The following is a 23,266-nucleotide window of genomic DNA, read 5'->3' as shown; positions in this document are numbered from 1 at the left end:
ATCCATCCATCCCTCTACCCCCCGCTTCTCCTCCTGTGCTGGAGATGTGGAGTATTCAACGGCTGCCCACTTCTCGCCGGCGTGTAGCATTAAATGGTGTAATCCCACTGAAATGTAAATCACAGTTCTTGAAAACAAATTACGCACAAAGATAACAGGGCCAGCGCTCTATCAATAAGGCATCAGAAAGGGCCCTGAGCAGTTTGTGTGTGTGTGTGTGTGTGTGTGATATATATATTTTCATTGAGGTCCAAATTGCAGCAGGCCTGTTATCAGGGGTAATGGTGAGCTGTCAACCAAGCCAGGTTGATTACAAGGTTATAGTAAACAATCCTGTCTAACTGCTGTGGACAGACTGAAAGGGGGGGAGGGTGCAGATGGGAGTGCACATCACATTCATCAAGCAGATTCAAACGAGCGCTCAGGGGTTCGATGGGTGCCATCACCGGCTCCCCGGTCCCTCTAACTCATGATAATTGCCCCTATTTCTGCGTCTCCTTTGGTGATTTTTTTTCTCTCTGCAGACCTTCACTTAGTTATCCCATCTCTCCATCAAGCTGGTTGTAATATTAGGAGAGATGGAATTTGTGAAAGCGACTGTCAATTTGTCAGCTGCTAGGGTCTCAAAACGGATGTTGAATGTAGGAAAAAAGCTCCATCTGAAAATGATGGTAAAAACCCGATGAGACATAAAGGTGTAAACAGGCGGTAACTGATGGGCACGCTGGTAAAAGTACGACATTGGAGGAGTGATTCATTTGACATCTCATTCCGCTCAACATTTATTTTCTCGCAGTCATAGATGCTTATGATATACCTGTCGGAAGACAACATCGGTTTTCCTGTGTCAAATGCAGCTTTCATACATGTCTTCTCTTTGAATGTGTGCTGCCACTTTCCACTAAGATGTGTGGTGTAATACAGAGAGAGTGTGTATTTAAGAGGGGAGGGGTTCAGAGCTGCCATTTCTGCCTTCAACAGTGCCATTATTGAGCTCAATCAGCTGCTTGTTAGCGCCAAAGTCATTCAATTAAAGGGGAGCTGGAGAAACAAATTTGCTACAAATCGAGCCTGTTGATGTCCTGTGAAGTTCAGAGGGGGCGCGGAGGAAAAAGGTGGGGAGGGCAGGGCAGCTGGAGGGTTAGGGGAGCCAGGATTCATTTCGGCGAGGTTGCCCCCTGTCCTGACTTGGACTCCTGATAGTACAGATACATAGGCTGCCAGGGTAAGAGGCCAGGCTTCTCCATTAAGGGCTTGGCTGGAACAATCGTCCCCGTTGTTTGGGCCGGGGAAAGTGATGAGGTTTGCAAATGGAATCCCGCCGAGGGAAACAAAAGATGAGGAGATCGTTTAGTGCAACCGGACTCTCGGGTAGGTGCCCCTCTTGGACACGTTAATTGATCTCATTTGTTACCTATACCTGTCTGATCAAGCTGCTATCATTGCCGGGTAGAGGCGGGGGCTGCTGAACCTTGCATGGGCTTGCGGTGTCAAGTCCTGTTAGGATACAGATAAAGTAATGAAGACATGCCACAGAAAGCAAAAAGAGTGCGTCGAATGTGAAGAAAGTAACGCAAATAAGCAAGAGGCGAGAGGAGAGGGCAATAAAAGTGAGACTCAGAGCGAAAAGAGAGAGACAGAGAGAGAGAGAGAGAGAGAGAGAGAGAGCAGAGGCGAGCGAGAGGGCAGCCTCTGCTGCCAGTCAGACGCTCTAGTTTTACAGGCTTCATTTCACTGCAGCTCCGATGGGCCCTGAAACTAGACACTCCCAAATATCCCAATTACACCTGCACTTCTTGTCCTTTTGTAATGGGAATTCAGCTTTTTTTTCCCTCCTCCCCTCCCTGAATCTCTGCGAACACAAAGTGGACAATTGTCCAGCGTGGAGCTGAGACGAACTGCTCAAACCATCCATGTCTGTTTTATTGGAGGCAGGCAGATCGGATGTGCTTTTAATGGCCCTAATTGGACACTGTATTAGTCTGCAGTAATGTAAGTAATAAGTATTTAATTCACATTTTATTCATTTGGAGATCCCTGCCTCCTTTGTGTGAGCCCAATGCTGTATGGTCTCTTCATTAGGCAGTAGAGAAACCTGCATACAAATGTGCACTTTTCCTGTAAAAATCCACAAGAATCAGGGAGCTCAGAAGTATACAGCTAAAAAAGCTCCAAAAGATCTAAAATAGTAAGGGATTAATTGCAGATTTTCATGTTAAAAATTTGACTTTTTGCCCACCAAGAACACACTGTGAGGGTCAATTTATGGCATCATTGGTATTCTTTCCACATTCCTATTCATCTACATTGCTATTTGTGTTCAGTCCAACCTTTTATTAGCCGTTGAAAGCGATGTACTGACTATGCACAGGCCAAGGAGGCAGAGAAAGTCTCTAAAGACTTTACCCCCAGTGTTTTTGTGAGCTGATTTGCTACCGTCTGGTTGAGCGATGACGTGCGTATCCTCTTGCCCTCAGCGAGACAAAGTGCAAGTTTGTTTGTTCAAGGTCCCCGGAAAAGTGAGCGTGCGATCTCTAGCTGTGCTCTTTTGTCTCGGCGTGTCTTTTGCAACTTTGCCCCCCCCCCCGACTGCCGGCATGTCTTCTGAGCTGGCATGGCAGGGTGAGAGCTCTCCAAGCTGCCCGCAGCTTCTCATGCATCCTGTGTGGCTGTCACAATGTCACAAGACGAGATGGGCGCCATTCAACCCAATTAGTGAAATCCACTCTGATGTTGGGAAGAGGGGAAAAAAAAAGAGAGAGAGAAAGAAATCAAATTTTTATTTCGCCCCCTGTCCGTCATCTGCCAATTTCACTGGAAGTAAGAGAGTGGCACCAATTAAAGACGGTGGGCCGGAGGCGGCACCAGCACTGGCACAAGAACAGCATGTTTCAAGCGTCGGGTGGCATCATGCAAGGCCTGCTTCTCTACCGATGCTAAAGCAAATGAAATGAGACTAATAGGGAGCTTGTTTCCAGCCGCTGATTAAAAGGCCTGGGAGCTCCTGAGGCATCGCCCGTGTCCAGGTCTCGGCCCCGGCATCACGGGGACTTCACATTGCTCCTGTAATGTCATTTTGGACATCAGCACGTCTGTCTCCCTGAGGTCATCCTTCTTCAGACTCTCATTTTGTTTGTTCTGCAGCAAAAGGCGGGCTAGGAAATCTACACTTTCCTTTGGGGTGTTCAAATTAGAGCAGTCAATTCCGGCAACATGCAATGAATTATAAAGGCGATTCCTTGTCACAGCAAGAGTCGCACGCTTGGTCATGGGGTGAAAAGAGAGCCCTTATGGTCAAAGTCGGCAGGTAGGAAAACAGTGCCAGCATGCAGCAACATACAAAAAAATTCATGTACGTGTACAATTTTACACTCATTTTCCCTGTCAGCTTGTCACAATGAATTATAAAGGTTGATTCGCTTATCTGGCTAAGGGAGATCACACACGCCCGGTCATCTGAACACCGTCATATGGTCAATGTCTGCTGGTGGAGACCTGTGCTAACCGCCAAGCTAAAGCTACGTTGCTTGGACCACAGGAGGTCGGCCTCTCATCCCTTTTGTATCGACGATTCTCAACCAAGAGTGAGCGGACAATTTCAAAATGATGCTGGCGCCATGAATTCAAACTGCTCCTTTTTTGTTTTGGGGTTTCTACCTTCAGTAAAGACCTTTTTTTTGGAAGGTTCAGCCAATTCCTTTCTCTTTTCATTCACCTTATCCCCACTTTCATTACACCAGCATAAGTAGATAACTCTCCATTTTTGTCTTTCAATTTATCTTTGGAGGTTTTTTTTGCCACATTCTCTAATTAGCGCAGTGCCTGCAGGCTATTTGTGACCTTTCCATATGTAAATAGATGGATGCTTCCCTCCCTCTTCCCTCTTTCTCTACCCTCTTTTCTCTCCCTTTCTCTGACTTGCAGTGACAGGATGAGTGCAGTCGGAGTGAGCCAGTGCTCATGTGTGGATGGATGACACCACTCAAGGCATGTTTGGCAGCGGCTTCGGCGATATCAGGGAGCGAGGTGTTCGCGAGCGCGGTGATTGACAGCTGCCAGGTGTGACACTGCCAGCCTGACACAGTGTGCAGCAACTGTCTCCTGTCACTTCCCCTTCTCCTCATCGCCCCTCGCTCCGAGGCGCCGCGCCACTTCGCGCCGTCCTCTAAGCCCTCTCGCCCAGGGTGCTTCAGCTACCGTGCAGCTGGAGTGCACTAACTGCCGAGTGCACTTTCGGAGAGGCCTCGCCGCTCGACAGCTATAGTTTTCTTGATCTAGGACAGGAGTTTGTTTAATACGCCAGAGTAGTTATTTTTGTCAAGTTGATAGTGACTGGTGGTAGGGAGAGGGCCTCAGCTGGCATTCTGTTTCAACTTAGTTTTTTTTGGAAGGAACCAAAACTTGAATCTCTTCTTGCTTCTTTAAAGAACCAAAGTCCTAGTACATTCTGACATCTGCCACATGTGATGTACACGTAGACACCGGAATTGGTAGAGAACCTTTTAAGGCTCCTGATACATCGGGTCAACCTCAATAAACTAGGACAAAGGCGCAGCAAAAAATTTAAAAACTGTGCAATGGTGAACCGCAGATGTTCAACCACGCCCCAACGGTTGGCTTGGCTTGTCAAGACCTCAGAAAAGTAGGCTTATGCGAAAGAAGTGACACTTTGAAGACACTAGCGTAGATTAAATTAAATGTCTAAAGTGTGTTTCAGCAGTGTATTTGGTTTCATTGATTTCTTTAACATAATTTGTCTTTTTCATTTGTGTTCTTTTTCTAACAGCTGATATCTTTAATGTGCATCTAGTGCAGCCGGATGAATGAATTAGCTTACATGGGGGAAAAAGAAGAAAAAAAAAGAACATGTCAAAGGACGTTATGAGTAGCCAACACTGGCAAAGGCCCCGCTGAGTTTAGGGTCAACATGAACTATTCCTCCTCACATCTGAAGTTACATGCACGTTAATGTAATTCAGCCTATGAACTGGTGTCAGGACCCCGGTTTGAATAAAGGGCTCTCTGGCTAGTCACCAGGCTCCGCTCACAAAGACAACTTTGGGGAAACAATATGAAAAGAATACATATGAAGTTGGTGAGACACCCTGGCTGCTGAAGAACTTTTCTCGGGTGCCAAAAATGGAATACGCTGCCGGTATGAATCCCAAAATGGACTCTTATTCCTCAGAGACGATCCAAAGTGTTTTTTACTCCCATTTGCATACATAACAGAAGAGGCGGCTGGATTGCCAAACCGGATCACTTTAAACGACAAATGCATGTAGCGAATATGAAAGTGAACCCAGTTATTATGGCATATTAATTGATGATAATCTTTTGTGCCAGTTCACCACTTAGAGATGATCTCTGACCTGTGCCGGCAATAAATATAGATACAGAGCAGGAGAGGCGGCTGATGAACACGAATGAGTGCGCACACACACAGCAAATAACTTAGGAGGGTTGTCATCCTCTGTGCACACACGCCGCTCCACAGACAAGACGAGACGCAGCAGAGTAAATAAAGCTGAAATATATGCGGCATAATTGTTTAACCCAGGCATTACATTTAATGCATGAATAATGTCTACAAATGGCAGGTCTCTTCCTTTCATTTTCCGGAGAGAAGTGTATTTATGGACTGCCGGTGGTCCCTGGAGGCCCCCTGCACCCCGCAGTATTTAATACCTCTAAAGTGCATAATTGCTGATCAGAGAGTCTGCGATGCTCTGTTTGGTGTGTAAAGGACTTCTTTCAACAAGGAGTGGCGAAGAGAAGGGGGAAGGAACGCTACACCTCTGGTATCATGTGCCATATTTGTTCACAGTGGCTGGTAGTAGCAGGGAGGAGACACAACGGCAGAGTGGCTGTCTCAATAGCGGGCTGGTATCTCTTTACCGGGGTCTCTTTTTGTGCGAGAGAAGGGGCTTGGTTGTCGCGTAATGCGCTGGCTAACCATCAGGTGCACAGAAAGCCACTTAATAAAGTAAAGGCTCACAGTGTGATTCTGATCTGGCATGGTGACCTCTAGAGAGGTATACACCCACAGGCTCTCTGTGTTCCTTGGTGTCCATGACTCCCCCCGAACCACAATGGATGGGGGGGGTGACATCAACATTATTTCCTCCCCCTTTTCCCGAACCGAGCACCTGCTCAGCCGCCCAACCACCACCACCATAAGCCCCCCAGAGTGGTGTCCCTGGCCAGGGCCAGGGCCAGGGCCAGGGCCACGGCGCATTCCAGGCCGACACTGATGCGAGTTGACCGCGCTGGCCGGTTCACACGGCCCCTCCAGTGGAAGCTGGGGCCGCAGCCAGAGCCGCACGCAGACAGCTGCGGGAGACACGGGAGACGACGCAGGGCACAAACAGAAACAAGTCGAGTTCAAGTTGACAGGTTCAACAGAGCAGCTGAATGTCAGTAACAGCAGCCAAAGCAGTGCTTGAAAGTAAAAAAAAACAAAAAACAGACAAAAACTTTGTTAAAGTAGCAATCCATGAGGTTTTTACATGTTTGTTTTGGTGCTATCTTTTGGTGTTAAGTTTGCACCAACACTTCCCGGTGATCAGTGTCTTTCATCGGATCTTTTGTTGATAGTTTTGAGTGTCATGTCGCTAAATACTCAGCTCCTTTTTTTTTTTTTAGGCAACACTTGAAAAATAAGTGCTTAAATCATCCAATTTATAAAAGCTGTCAGGAATTTGCCATGCAATGGATACATGTACTGCATGTACAGTTTTTTTTATAAAGCTAGTGCACTCTATAATAGAGCACAAATGTCAACATTTCAACTCTTAAAGAATATCTGAGGATGACTTTTTCTATACATTTATTTTTACGTTTGTTTTACGTCTGCTTTGCGGTTGAATAATCAGTTTTGAGGCTAAATATGTAGCTAATCTGCCTTGACATCAAGCTTAAATGTCAAACTTTTCGACTTTTACTTTCAAATCGAGTGAATAAGTGATCATGAAGGGGCCATAAAGTGGCTACAGGTTAAATCACTGTTTTATTGTATCAGACAACATAGCAAAATGAACATTGATAATTATTAATTTAGCCAAAGTTGTAGCTAATCCAACTAAGATGTCAAACTTTAAACTCTCCTTGTTCTTTGTCCACTCCAGCAAAAAAAAAAACTATCCATGATGACAAGACTTTTTTTTTTTATTGCAAGTAATTCACTTGAATGTTGGAAATATTGTGCTCTTATTGTAAGTCTCTCTGCTCGACTGTTGAATAAAGAGTTGTTGACTGAAGAGGATAATCTTGGGAAGAGGATAAAACACTGGGAAGGTAGTGCTTTGCACCGATCCAATGGTGCACTTCAATATTATAAATCAGGGGCTCTGTTAATTATTTAGAGAAAACGCCCGTGTTCCTCTTTTGTCACTAGGTTTACCATGAAAAAATAATTAAAAAATAGTTGTTGTTTTTTTTGTCTTGTACACTCTTGCTTGAACACCAAAATGACCAATTTATTTTAATATTTGAATAATTATCAACTAAAAAGAATGGCGTTACAAAAGATATCCAAGCTCTGTGTCTTAATTAAATATAACTGCTCTCAGGCGTATTCTGTCACCCCGACAAATATTTCACTCCTTCTGAAAAGCGAAGACGAGTAGCTTGTGCTATCAGGAAAGTGTTAATTAATGAAAGACGAACCTTCTTCAGCTTGGTGCACATATGCAGGCATAACCCCAGCTCTCGCCTTGCACACAGGAAGACACACACACACACACACACACACACACACACACACACACACACACGCACAACCTTATTAGCCGCCGTCCTTATGTGGGACCACTGTTTGTCAGTGAGCCGTTGCTCCACTTTTCTTTTTTTTTGAAGGAGAAACAGAGTGAAAGAGAGAGGCCTGAAATAATTTGTTTGATTTGGAGTAGCTCCCAACTCAGCAGGTGAGAGGAAGGGGGAGAAAAGAGAGTGTGTGTTTTCTTTTTCTGTGCGGGTCTTCTCATCATACGGTGTGTGTGGGGGAGAGTTCGGTGGCAGATCAGGGTCTCACTTCACTTGCCCCAGCTGCAGACCCTCGGTTTGTTGGTTTTGGTCATGATGACATGTGGAAAGCAACCCCCGCCGCCCCGCCACCACAAACCCAACTCCTAATTATCTCTGAATTGCATTTTATTGAACCCTAATTTGTAGTAATGAATTGTGATAGGTCGTGAGGCAGAAAGAAAGAAAAGAAAAACTTCACCCCCCCCCCCTCCCCCAAACACACACACACACACACCTCCCTTTGTTAATTGTTAGGGGCACTCACTCTCACCCGGAGCTGTTGCAGATAATCAGTGTTATTCTCCGTGTTTGACCCTCGCTGGCCAGATAAGATGTTCATATGATGTTCACTTCAGATTTAGTTTACACTGGTAAGGCATTAAGTGCCTGAAAAAAAGGGGGGTGTTAATTCAGCATAAGCATGAATTTGAGGAAATCTAGTAATACATCTGGGAGTGCTTAATACCCTTTGGTGACAGGAATTTGCACCACAACCCCTTCGATAAATAGTTTATCTGCAGTTTTGATGACAACCTGCATGCGATAAAAACAAAAACGGCAAACACAGACGCGTCGATTTCTCATCTAAGAGCACTCTGGACCCTGGATCTCTCTTTTCGGCAGAGCTCGGCCTCTTGAAAAAGCAGACAGTGAAGAGGTTGGAGGGCACTCGAGCCGCGGCTGTAGCCCAGGACGAGCGATGATTCAGCCGACAGGGAGCCGCCGCAACAGGGCTCTCTGTCGTCAACGGAAACAAGAGTTCTCATCAGACAGGCCTGGGTCACGGGGTCAAACCAGCCGGCCCCCGGTGCAGATGAGAGTCTCTGTCTGTCTTTTCACGCTTTCTCTCTGGGGAGAGCAACATGGGAGGGCGTATGAATATCCGAGAGAGAACGGGTGGACGTACAGTCATTTTTAAGGCCCTGTTTTAAATTTAAACGTCATGACAGCATGTGGATTTGAAGAAATTAAAGGGGCTACATAGTAGAGTTTTATGAGTTTAAGAGCTATAATCCAAAGTTGTCGAGTTGATACATCACAGATGTATTTGGTCTTTATTGGCTCACCTCACTGATATTTAAGAAAGCCTTTGAATCGTGCAAATTCCCATCTTTGGAACTGATTGAACTGATGTGAGTTCATGTGCAGGTTGGATGGTCTGACATTCCAGATTGTAAAGATGTTTCCAAGTTGGCTTGTCAAATGCATGGAATTTGTGTGCTGCACGTACTTTCTTTTTCTTTTTCTTTTTTTTTGTAAAAGCAAATATTGAGATGAACAAGATCCAAGCCAAAAGCTCCAAAAGTGATTGGTTCTCTGCAATGTCAACTGGTAACATTTGCACATTTGCACCTCTAAAGTGCGATATCAATGTCGTATTTTAATAATATATTTCTGGCCCTGTGTCAAATTCTAGTTGCAGTACCCTTATTATTTTAGTTTACATTTTGCACACAGGCTGCATATTCTTGTAATCTTGCATTGTTTTTATTTAAATGATCACACACGTCGTAACAGCCATGTTTTCACTCTGCAGCCTCCGAAAAGGTGACTGTTCCTCATTCAGTTTAATGTAAAAAGAAAAGAAAATCCCTTTAGCTAAACCCCATTTATTTGCAAACCATATCCAAGAACATTATCCCAAGCTATGTAATATGTTGAAACAAAAATAAGAAAAACTGAGACTTTAAGAGTGCTAAAAAAAAAATTAATAATTTAAACACTAGCTTTGTTTCTTTTTCTTTCTTTTCCTTTACCTACCCAGAGCGAACAAACCCCCCCCCCGCCGTCGCCAACTTTTCTCCTCATGATTGGAAGGGATCTCCAGCCTATATCTGCTCATACAAACACTGTTTGCTCTGGGCTTCCTGTCTGTGGACTTACATTACAATGTGTAGATTTAGAGATTGGGGAACTAAAGTCGCCAGGCTTTTCAGTTGGATAACGGCTTCCTCTCTCTCTCTTTCTCTCTCTCCCCCTCTCTCTCTCTCTCTCTCTCTCTCTCTCTCTCTCTCTCTCTCAGACCCCGCCCCCCTTCCCCCCCCCGTCACCCCCCGTCCCTCCGTCTCCAGCCCCTCTGTCTGTCACACCGTTGTCCAATACCAGATGGTAGGCGTTCAACACGGACACCAGCACCGCTAAGCTAAAATACCTGATTACAATTCACCAATACAATTCAAATATCATGGGCAGGCTTAAGGATAATACCTCTGTAACAATATCATTTATTTTCCCCCCTGTTCCCTTTATCCTTGTTTTACTGGGAGAGGAGACTGCAAAGCCCTTTCTCAAACAGATAAAAAGAAAAGATAACCTTTTTTCTTTTCTCTTTTTTCTTTTTCTGTCCTCTTCCTGTGTTCCTGAGGGGATTCTTTATTTCTTTTTCTTTTGTTCCCCTCGTGCTGTGATCGGATGTGTTTTTGTGCCAATAACAATAAAACCGATAAGAAAATAATATTTTAACTTCACTTTAACTCAATATTTTGGGTAAAATAAGTCGACATAATTGAGGGGAAAAATATTTATGGGATGTTAATTCTGCCCTCGCTGACATTTTGGAGCCACAACAATAATGAATGAAAATGTTATGCCAAATTCATATTTATGCTGTTAATTCATATTTGACAAATATATATTCAAGTGCAGCACAGTCATACATATACATTGTGTTCTTGTAAATGCATTATGTACACTAGTGGTGCACATTAGTGGTGACATTAAATAAACCTAAGGGCAGTTTTACTTTATGCAAAAATAATAATAAATATACAGCTGTAATATAATTTAACATTTTTATTATTACTTTCTACAATCTGACCAAGAATTAGACACATATCAGCCTGATGGAAATCGATATTGTAAGTATGCTTTATTGTACAGTAGGTTTTGTATTACTACAAATTTAGACAAAAATAAATATTTATTATTTTACACGCTGTGGTGGATCTTTCCTTAAAATTATTAATATAAATACTTTTTTCTTCTCTATATTCTACCATTATGGATGGATGGTTTCAGTCTTCCTTTTTCCATGATCTTCTTTACTCTGTCAAATGATGATATCTTGTATCATATCTAATTTCACATATTTAGTGTATCATTTGCAGTACCAAAGTGTCATGTTATGTTTTAAGAATGCAAAACAAAAGTGTTCTACAATGCAGCGGGAATATTACACACTGTTTTCATACAGTCAAAGTTATACTACAGTACTGACTGTATCTGCTCTCTTCATGGTAATACACATTCATTGTCTGCAATTCTAATAAATAAACAAAAGTAATGGTGAAGATGGTGAGGAAGTTGATAAGAGTGGATTTTTCTTCTCTGAGGTCACCATTTTCAAAAGGCATAATATTGCAAAATATTTCCAGTTATAGATAGATAGATAGATAGATAGATAGATGGATAGATAGATAGATAGATAGATAGATAGATAGATAGATGACTTTTTTAATCCCCAGTGGGAAAATTAAGGTGTCTTCGCAGCCAGGTACCTTAAAAACAGTCACAATACAGTGCCATACGATATGATACAATCATAATACAATACAACACAAATGCACTTGTAGAGGAGGAATACAAATACAGCGGGAATACATTGCACAGTAAAGAGCTTTACAATGTGGTGAATAGATAAGGGCCAGAGAGGACATAAGGCAAATATATAGATATGATTTTAAATAAATATTATCACTTGTTTATAAGTAAGTGGTGGGAAGGAGTATAACGAGAAAGAGGTTGAACAGCATTTGTTGAACAGACTTTCCCTTTCGTTTATACTTTGAGCTCAAAATGTATCACATAAAGTACCAAATGGAGGAACTGTACTGTATATTTGCCCAAAATTCAAAAAACACATATTTATTTGGCTTTTTAAGGCAATGCAAGGCAATTTTTTTATAAAGCGCATTTCAGCAACAGGGCAATTCAAAGTGCTTTGAGAAAAGCGTGAATACTTGCACCATTACATCACTGGCTATACTGTATGCATTACTTTGCTGTTGCTTTACACTGTAAATTATTCTCACAATATATAGGGATCATAACTTCATGTCTAAAGTGCACAGATGGAATTAATAACTTCTACATCAACCTGGATGGCTCTAAACGTAACCTCACAGCAGACCTTCGGCCCAAGTCTGAATTTAAATAGAACATTTTTAAAAAGTACACAGTCTTGTGACCCTCAACTTTTTAGCCACTTTTTATTTTTATTTTTATGCCTGCTACGCATATACGGTTATGCACAACACTGTACTGCATGTGTTGCTGTGGTTGTGGTGTGGAAACCTTGTATCTCCAAAGAAAGTTTTCAGCTTGACCCCAGCATGCATGTTTTTTTTAAGTTCATCCAGCTGGTTTTTGGAAAATGTTTGGGGTTGTAGGAATTTCCCATCACCCAGAGGGACATGTACTTTACTGTTAAGCCTTCAACCAAAACACATTCCAAACTGGCGTTGGGAGGTTTTTAAACTGACAGCAGTTGCATTTGCTCAGTGTTTGGAGGCGAGTGTGTTATTCTTCCATGGCCAGAGAGTGTTTTTTCTCTGAGTGTGATCTCCGAGTGTGGGCAGAGGTGCGTCTAGCCGCCCACACCACTGGTACCCGCGCCCATGTAGCACCCATAACACTGAACACTGAACCATTAGCACCATGGCAGCCTACCCACATCTCAACCACCTTCATTAGTCATTCAGCTCCTTATTTTTGTTTGGTTTCCCCTCTGGCTCCTAATTAATGCTTAATCGAAACTGCTGAACTGAGCTGGTAGAAAACCCATGAATATTAAAATCGACCCTGACGTTTTTTTTTTTTTTTTTTCTCGCTTTCTCCTCTTTTTTTAAATTTTTTTTTTTGGGCTTGTCTACAGTAGTAGCCAGGCGCCATTTACTCTTGTTGCTGTCAGAGAATGAAGGCGTCATGTTTCTACATTGGTCTTTTCATTGTAACAATGATGGAGGATGGTAGGCAACAGAGCCCCATTTTGCCAAATTCTAAAGTGAACCGAGCGAGTTTTTCGTGTCACTTTGATGTATGCTTGTTCAATACGGGTGGTGAGTGGGGGGGGGGACACTTGAATGTAGTTTTGCTCTGATAGAGGCCTGTAAGTGAGGCAGATGGAGAAATCATCTGGGTTGAAGACCCTCAAGATCGCTATAAACATAACTAGATAAACACCGTGACATAATCAAATCCAATCCCTTGATGCCTTTGGGATATTTCTTCAATTCACAGAGGAAACTTGTTAAATAAGTTTTGTTTCAAATCCCATCCTGTTAAACAGATTTCTATTGACCCGTGCTGACACGGCTGTTTGCGGACTGAAAGCTGCGCTACATCCCACAACCCGAATATTTGTTTTAAATAGGTTTTAAAGTGCAGACTCAGCATTAGTTCTGTTATATGACAAAGGTTACTCTCCTTTTGAATCTCCTCAAATATGAGTTTCTGGACTGATCAAGTTTTGAAGACCAGTTTGTTGTGTTTGAAGATTAAAAGATTAAAAGGACGTTTCCAGGCTTGAAATGACATTCAGAGAATGAAAAAAAGGGGATGTTTTAATATTTCATATCATTTTTTTTAAAAGTTGCAACTGCAGGTTATTTAGGAAACATAGGAAGTTAAAAGTTTTGTGATTTGGTTTTTTATCCATAAACCCTACGGTGGTCTTGATTTGCAGTGATGCGAGCAAGGACTCCTGACTTTGAAGAAAACTTACAAATTAGATATGTTAACAGATTTACAATTATCCAGTTATTCATGCGGCTTCCAGAAGATCACTTCAAAATGTGTTTTCTTGTTACCTCTAATGGAACATGATTATTAATGTCTCCTTGGAGGACGCCCTGTCAACTCTCTTTCGAGCAGAGTTTGTGAGCAGAAAATCATTTAAAAATATACACTAACCACTGCTGTTTATCATATTTTATTAAAAACTCTGAATGTGGAATGAATGTAGTTAACTGCACAACTTTTCATTTTTCAAAACCTTGCACAACATGTACTTACATATAACATATGATTGTTAAAAAAAAAAAACGCTTCCCACGACAACACAATCATGTGGTAAAGAAATATGTCCATATTTGTTCTGACAAAATTGATGGTGGCGTTGCAGGCAGAGCCCAAATTGAAATCTTGTGACAATTTCTCTGAAGTTACTCAAATACAATTTGACTTCTGACAAGGGGAATCTAATTTATAAAACAGAACATGCCATCAGTGGAGCCCAGCATTTGCATAATGAGGATACTTCCATTTCCGCCAGCAATGTTTTTGACAGCCTCTAACTAAAAGCCGTGCGGGGAGAGGAGTGAGAAATGTCGATACAAATAATCCAGAAGAGGCAGAAAGAGGGGCAAGCAGGGCAGCCACCGGATCCATCAAAGAGCTGGCGAACAAAACAAAATGCAGTTTGGCAAAAAACAACAATAGTGCGTTCAAAGCCGCAGTGATGCTAGGTGACCCTGGCAGAAAAGGGACGGAGGGGCCTTCTGCCCTGAGCTACAGCCTTGACTTTGAACGCACCGGAGAGGAGTTGGACCGCAGGAAAAACTACTCCAGAGGTTGCTCTGATAGGTTGACAAATATGGCTGAACTGACGCTAATGCCATGTAGCTCTTTTTGCTCTAATTGTTGATTCAATTTGCTAATGACTAATTTGATTTAAGTGGCAGGCACATCTCCATGTGTGCAGGACATGGAGAGGAGGAACAAAAAAAAATAAAAAAATAAAAAAATAAAGGACTGGAGGTGGCGTGATGGCTTGTCACGCAAAGGCTGCTCGCGTATGAATATTCCATGAGAGTTCACACTTAATTGTTTCTGATTTGTTTATTTTTTTCAATACAGTGCTTTAGCGCACACTCCATCAGTCCCTGTGTTGACACCCCCGTGCACCCCCACCCTGCCTAGCCCCCCCCCGCCACCCTCTCCTCACCATCCCCCACACTTTCACAAGTGGTGCTCAGATGTCCATCAAACACAGCAATGAAGGATCACTATAAGTTGTTGGGAGCCCTGTAAACAAAAGCACTCTACCACTTTGTACCCCCCCTCCCCCTGTTCTCCCTTGTTGTGACCACTGGAGATCTCTGATGTGAAGGAGCAGATGAATTTCTAACCAGACATTTTCGGGGGGGGGGGGCTATTGAGCGCCGCTACCTGTTGCCAATGCAAATGGATTCCGACTCCAAAGATCCAAAGGGAAGCGCATTGTTCCACCGCTGAGTGTTTTGAGTCCACTTGCGTGTTGTTTTGTCTCTCGGAGTGGACGTGTTGCTTTGGGCCAGATCAAGAAGAAAGGTTGAACGTGACCCCGCGGGGTTGCACTCTGGCACTGCGTTTTGGGCAAGTAGTGGGAACGCAGCAGCACATGGCAGTTCAAAGTAGATGTTTTTCCAGTTTCCAGCGGCGGCGACAGAAACGATGAGAGCCGGTGGTAGAGGTTTAGATGGTGACAATTGTTTGTGCAAAACGCCGATGTAGGCCTAAATGGGTTTCAATATGTAACATAAGCAGAGTATGAAGCCCAGAGTACTTACCCAGATGAAAGCCACGAGGGACCTCAGACTGAGCGGTTCTCCTCTTGCTTACTGGAAGCATTGGCGGCCAGTCGTTTGTTTGTAACCGCTCCAAGCCTGTTGAGTGTTCTCCTGTAGGTTTTTTTTCTTCCTTTTTTGAAATCCCTCTCTGCCTCGGCCATCTTTTACCTTTTGTACTTGCCTTGTTCTGGCCGGACTTGCAAAGAAGCGAATCGCTTTCCTTTTTGCCTTTTATCCTCTCCCTTGATGGGTCTTCTGAGCTGCATGACTTGCAAATCACGCCGTGATATTGAATGGGATTGACATTTTCAGATGTAAATACATAGAATATTTCATATTTGGTAATGGGCAATGGAAAGTAGATGGAAGTCTAATTGTTGTATAATGTCTTTTTTTTTCCCTCTGAGATCTGGCAGAGCTGGCGAATGTGTTGCTATGGAGATTATGAATAAATATGGCCATGTATTTATGTATTAATTCATCTGTGTGTATGTTTCTCTGGTGTTTGCTCATGTATTCATGTATTAATTTATACATTTGGGTCGTCTGGACAAACGAGGCCGCACGTGAGATGAAGAACTTGCCTCCGATGTTGTGTTTTGAATCACCGGAAGTTCGAGTCGAACAGCCAATCAGATGAGATGACACACGTTTTTAGGACTTCCCACACCCCCCCCCAAAAAAAGACAAAAAGTGAAAGAAAGAGAAATTACTTTTCTGTGAGTTTCTTCTTCTTCCTACTGTCTGATGTGACTTACTGATGCACAGCCCGGAGAAATTCCGCGACAGGTCACAGGAGAGTGACAGTTTAGGGCAGTTTATATTAGTATCGATAAATAAACATTATTTAAAACATCTGTCAGGCCCGGTTAAATATCCTCAGTGTGGTTCAGTAGCTTCACCTACCCAGGGCATTGAATATTTAATTATTGTACTAACTGAATAATGAAAAAGTCAATTTCCAGACCGACGCCCCGTATGCAGAAGACAATTGCATTTCTAATATCTGCATGTGAAATCTTCTGCGTGCACCCTCCCCTCCCTACGTCCCGTCTCGATGCCTCACAGGGTTGCAGAGTCTCCTGCATTACCATAGCTCCCCTTTCCTGACTAAGTCTGTTCCTCATATTCACTTGTCGTGGCTAATTACGTGTTTAACCCCGCGCTAGTGAGCTTGTTTTACATTCAAATTTATGGGGACCTGGCTGATCTGAAGGAGCAGGAATGAGCGGGGACACGGCGGCGAAGATCAGTCTTCTGGTAATTGATTACCCTCTTAGAAGACGGAACAGCTTCCAGAGGGCCCACGTCTTGGAGTTGTTGACCCCTTGACCCTTGGGTTGGATATTCATAAAGTGCAAAGGTTGTGGATGCTGGGTCCGGAGGAGTCTACATTTATATTTGCTAAATGGTGGATTTACTGTATTGTGTCCAAACATTTTCCTACATTGTATTATTATTATCATCATTATTAGTATTTGTTCTATAATGTGATTTGCATTGTTATTTTCAGCAAATGCAAATATTTCTGTTTTCGTATTAACCCGATGCTGCGGCAATAATTTTTCTGATCGTGTTGCTCCTGGAATAACTAATTATGCATATGTTGTCAATATTTACATTTCCACTGTTTAATTTAATTCTAATGGAAGTCCCTGGGCGATATGAGCAGCAGCTAATAGAAGAGAAAATGATTAAAGCTTTCTCCATAATAACCCTGCTGAAACACAACTTTCTGTACCGTAATCTAATGTAGCATTTCAGTGTTTATAGACGACGGCAACTTTGATCAGATCTGTTGTTGATTTAATTTCCCAGTGTCATTTTTCAAACCCTCTTTAAAAAAGGAATCTTCTCCGATAGGTTTTATTAGTTATGGATATTAGTTCCTGCACTGTAAATTCACTCCTTTGGTGTGTGTGTGTGTAAAAGCTTGGACTCGCTTTTTTTATCATTACCACGTACCCTCTCCTCTGTACTGTGGTTCCATTGTGCTGTGAGCACTGTGTGTGTGTGTGTGTGTGTTTGGCATGCAGTACCAGGCTGGGTCAAAGCAGCTTAGTTCCGATCTGTTGGGTGACCTGCCCGAGCCTTGCCGGCCTCACTGACCCGCATGATTTCATTATAGAGAGGTGAGACACATGGCCTCTGCAAACACACACACACACACACACACACACACACACACACACACACACACACACACACACACACACACACACACACACACACACACACACACATACGGTATAGCTGTGCTTGTGCGTAAATACAGTTGAGGCATATATACGTACACTTGGGCGAACATCCACTATACAGGCATCTACACATATACAGTATGTCTGAAAACATTTACAAAAGAAAGTCATTCTCTTCACACAAGCCTTTCAGTGTCACTGTGTGAAGAACTAACTAACTAAGTCCATTTTTGATGATTTCCATGTTGTCCTTTAAATTCAAGAACACCATTTCAAATACATGAAATGCTCCATTCAAATCTGCATTGGCATAACACAAAAACAAGATTGTATTTCTGAAACACTTAATATTTTTGGAGATCCAAGTTTGTAACGAAATGTAACAACACCAAAAACAAGCCGCAACATACCGGTACATTCAAATTTGTACTGACAAAATGCCAAAAAACAAGACTGTAATTCTGAAACGTTAAATATTGTTGGAGATCCAGGCTGTAACGAAACAACCATAGATGTAGAATGACATTCTATCTATTTATTCATGTAAAAAAACTGCATCTGATCCATTCAAAAAAAGGCCAAAAAACAAGTTATATATTTCTTAAATCCTGACCATTTTGCAGATACAGTACAAGATAGTGTCAACAAGTTGAAAAATAAGGTTGTACAGTAGTTGTAAAATCACTTTTCAGAGACAGTAAGGACAAGATACAAAACCAAAAGCAATCTACAGTATCTGGTACATTCAAAGTTGCATTGACAAAATGCCCAAAAAATAAGGTTGTATTTTTGAAATCTGAAACATTATTGGGGATAGAAAGCAGTGATTACATGCCAACAGCAAAAATATATCAGGAAGTAGACAAATCTCACATGCAAGTTGCAACTAATGCGTCCATTGTTCATCTCCTAAGAAACTATTCCTGGAAATTAGTAATTTAACTGTCACCAGAAGCAACGAGAGTGTATTGATCATCAGTCTAACATTGGGTCAACTTTTCGCGATGAGATGAGCATATAAATACACCTTATAGAACATGTCAGAACTAAAGCTCTGCAATTAGGCTTCTATACACACAATCCCAAACATAAAACACCTAAAATCCCAGCTGACTGTGAACATTTCTTCGATCTGTTTGTAGATTGTGTGCTGAGCATGGTGGTGGTGTCGGAGGAGTTGTGCTGAACGTGGTCACTAGATGGCGATCTAGGTTAAAGCAGTGTGCAGCTGTGGAGCCTTGTACGGCCTGAACACAAGGCTTGTCAGCAGTGTACTGTTCTGTGGCAAGTGATCCTCCTTATTGAAGTGTACACACTTCATAGCATGTAGAGCTATGGAATATGGGATAGGATTTGGTTTCACTTTGGCTGGGATTGGGGATTTTCTTACATGCTTCCAAGCGATGCATAGGCCTATTCTGAGCCTGAGAGCACTAAAACAACACTCCTCTCATATTCAAAACAAATGTATCACCCCTGGGTGGGATCACACCACAGCTAGTATCTGATTCTTAATTAGGTAAGATTGTGTTTTGACCCGAGCTAGCTCAATTAGGCTTAGGCAAGATCAGGGTGACAAATTTCAGTTCAATTTGTTGATTCGTGATGAAATTACAGAGGAGTAGCGATTAATTAAAACACGGTGATGAAACACATGAATTAAAAATGAATTTGTCTTGGAAAGATGGGGGAACGATAATAAATCTCTTTTTTTGATTTTGGCGGTGTAAAAAGTCCTCTTAATCCCGATAAGATATCATGAGATACTAGAACGTGTTTTTATTTTCAGACATAACGAAGTGTTTCCATTGGCAATTGGAATGGTCCAATGGACCTTTTTCACAGCAGACATGTTGACTTGTCATAGTAGGAAAAGCACAGCTGAAACTGATAACCTTAATGATGGCTCAGTTCCATCAAGTGTCCCAGTAAGATATTTCAGTGAGTCAGCATGCACAATACCAGTGGAATGCAGCCATCAGTAATGGTTTTGAATACACCTGTGCTTTTCCTTCGTGAAAAAGGTCTATTGTGTTGCTCTAAATTTGTGACTTAAAGACAGCCGTGTCACTTTGAATACGTGAAACAGCAGGAGGTTATTCTAAGGTGATTTTTAGTTGAGAATCAAATGATGTAGCTGATAATATAATGCTGCATTCACATGCTCCTCGGACGGTCTCAGTTGGTCTCAGGGTTTCCCAAGTTGGGAAGTAGTTCTGCCACTTCAGTGTGTTCATGAGCTCAGTCGTAAAATGGGAAAAAAAATACAACGCTACAAAGAAGATGTGTTGCATTTTATTGCTCAGAGCGTTTAAACCAGGGGTCTTTAACGTTTTTTAGGCCAAGGACCCCTTAGATGACAGAGAGAAAGGGTAGGGGCCCCCTTCTACATATGTTGTAAAACATGTAGTTGCATATTAAACTGGGCCGGATGGATGAAAATGAATGCATATTATTTATTCATCATGTTTTAATGTTAAACATACATGTGGAAAGCACAGTGAATCCTTAAGTGTATCTGTATGGCTAGCTCACCTATAGTAAGCTTATCTTCAATGTGTAAATCAAATGGTTTTTTATTCTCACAAACAGGCCAATTTATCTTTGCTGATAATATGTTGAATTCATATTGATATATATTTTCAGATATTTTAATTTTAGAAAAAATAAACTTTTTTTTTTCACATCATTTGGTGGCACCCCTGTACTAATTCTGTGGACCCCCTAGGGGTCACGCACCCCCTGTTGAAGATCTGTTTCCAGTACTTCTTTCCAGTTTGAAGCTTTATGAGTTAGTGCTTTTGTCCCAGATTTGGTGCTGCACCAGTATCACCACATTCCCATTACCCATTCTTTTAACAGTTCATTTTCAGGCCAATTCTACTGTCTAATACACGGAAGAAACTTTCCTGGTGCAGAAATCTCATTGGTTGAGCTCCACCTCCAGGTGTTGGAGCTACAGGTGTTGCTAATTGAGTTGAAGTGCCCAATCATACGAGCTCTGCAGTGACTGTTCACCTTGCAGTGTCACTAGTTCCCTTTGTTCCTTTGGTTTGTCAAAAAATGACAGCAAGGATGGGATGGTAAAAAACAAAATACCTCGAAGAGCTCCTTGATGACCCAAGAAAGTCTGTTTGAGTCTGTTTCTGTGAATTTTTACTTCGTCAACAATGGCGCTTAAGAAAAACCAATCAGAGCCTTTAATTCCCTGGAAGAGTAACACGTCTTCTCTCATTCTCTCACAACAGATGGGAAAGACCTAAAAGATATCAACATTAGAAGGTAAGCAAACTAGCTAACTGATTACCTACATAGCTAACAGTGTAGCCTATGTGGCTACTTAAATTAGATCCGCTAACTAGCTTACTCAGATAACTTTGTCCACCTCCTGTCTTTCCTCTTGACTTTCTCATTGCTGTGTTCAAATGTTTGTTTATTCATTTATTACACAAAAAGCACTGTTTTTGCTAACATGACAAAAAACTCACACAAAACCAACATTGAAACTGATGCTGACGGTTTAGCTCGGTTGTAGCTACTTTGTGTCACCCTTTTGCAAGCTAATTGGCAAACACCGAAACAGATACTTTAGAATTAATATTACGTGCAGCTTCTTGTTGTTCTTGTAACATCTCATAGACGTAACTCTAAATATTAATTTTTCTCTTATTTTTTTACCCTCACTACTTTTTATTTGCGAATGTGGAAACTGCCAGACTCAACAATCCTTTCGATGCGATTTGTAAATAAATTCCAGTTGATGGGGTTCTCTCAGGTTTTGCAATATTTAAAGTGCTCTGCTCTGCTGCTAGCTGTGCGTCCTGAACATCTTCTGTTATTATATTAAAAACAAGTTTCAAGTTTAGCTGAAACACTTGCCTGCAATCTTTTATGACAACAAGACTGAAGGCACAAAAGCAAGAGGGAGAATTAAAGAAAAGAATGAGAGGGAGACGGATGTTTAAGGCCAGAGAATCAAAGTGATTTTTATTTGCATACCATGCATGCAAGCATTGACACACATAACACATCACGTGCGTGTACATCCCATCACTTTTATCTCCCTCGCCTTCTTTACATCAACTCTTTTTTCTTTTCTTGTATTTCCTCCTTCTCTTTACATCATACACTCTTTTTTTCCTTTCTCACCTGCAATGCAGCGTTCGTCATTTTAAAAAAAGTAACAAATGGTTTGTAAGGCTTTCATATTGCTCGTTGTGTGGGTTTAAAAAGAAGTGAAAGAAGGAAGAAAGAAAGGGAAAAAAAAAAATTTTTAAAACCTCAAACAACCTCAAGCACCCAACAAAGGCAGACAAAACGCCCGTCTTTTTTCCCCCCTCCCCTCAACATCTGAAGTTGATATTTTCAACAGAATGGCGCGCGGCTGACGTTCCCTGAATAAAGAAGGCTGCGTTCGCTGCTGTTGTGTTGTGTTACGCTGTCATTCTGACTTGAATGGGGAAGTTGAGGCCTGTTTGTTTGGTTCAGCTGTTGAGGCGAAATGGGTTTGTTTGATTAGCATTTTGCTTGCGCATGTCATTTTCAGCGGAGTCATTTCTATGGGGAAATGAAAAAAGCTGAGACTATGGCTGTGTAAAATCTATCTATCTATCTATCTATCTATCTATCTATCTATCTATCTATCTGCTTTTTAGTTACACAATGGACACAAAAATCTGTTTGAAATTAGACTATAACTGCAGCTGTGATTATGGCTATTACTGCACACCATGACCCACACATTACTAGGCATTACCTTAATCTGTGTGTGTGCATGTATGTGTGTGTGTGTGTGTGTGTGTTAGGGCCTCGACCATAGGCTCTACTGCGGTAGGAATAATCTCTTGTTTTCACTAATGTGCAGCGATAACATTGTTTTTTTGCCACATTTATGGAGTAGGACATCATAAAAAGCCTGTTTTAAAGGACACCATAAAAAGCCTGTTTTAATGGCGAATGCGTCACAATTACCCAACAACAGCAGCATCTTCTTTCCTCTGTTACAGCTTGCTTCTCACTGTCACTGCTATACATTAAATGCCAGCTGTTTCGTTGACGGAGCCAAGTGTTTGCCAGTCTCACTCTTTTCTGTTTCTCAACACCCGTTAACTGTCTTCATCTATACATAAACCTATTCCCAAGTCTGTCGCGTCTCTAATGGCAAACTCACTCAGGCACCTCTTCCCTCCCCTCTCACACCTGACTGATTAATTAGCTCTATTCTTAATAGCGAACGGAGGCGCACGTTTGTGTTGCGAGGCGATCCGTTGTTGTTGAGGTTTGTCTGATTCCGTTAACGAGCTGATTCTAGTTTGTTTACCATTATTGTCTGGTTGCCTTTCTTTTCTTTCTTTTTTTCCTCCGGGGGTGTAAGGTTGTAGGAGCCTCTTGGGATCTCTTCTTCTCACCTGTACAAGTGAAAATAAGTGGGAGTTTAAATGCCTCAGTACTGGTATGATACTCATCAGGTACAAGCTGTCTGGGTTACAGTGTCTA

At 42.0% G+C, this 23,266-nt stretch overlaps 1 long non-coding RNA gene across 1 annotated transcript in view; it reads right to left on the bottom strand.

Annotated features, from left to right (window-relative positions):
• LOC120554428 overlaps positions 1 to 15,758 on the bottom strand; it is a 39,945-nt gene extending 24,187 nt beyond the window's left edge. The window contains exon 1 of the long non-coding RNA XR_005638439.1: positions 15,573 to 15,758. This is a non-coding gene — a long non-coding RNA (uncharacterized LOC120554428). The remainder of the gene's footprint in view (positions 1 to 15,572) is intronic.
• Positions 15,759 to 23,266: the final 7,508 nt, after the last annotated feature.

Source organism: Perca fluviatilis, chromosome 24 (genome assembly GCF_010015445.1).
Source record: "Perca fluviatilis chromosome 24, GENO_Pfluv_1.0, whole genome shotgun sequence".
Taxonomy (NCBI): Eukaryota; Metazoa; Chordata; class Actinopteri; order Perciformes; family Percidae; genus Perca; species Perca fluviatilis.
This window is presented reverse-complemented; position numbering and strand designations above follow the sequence as displayed.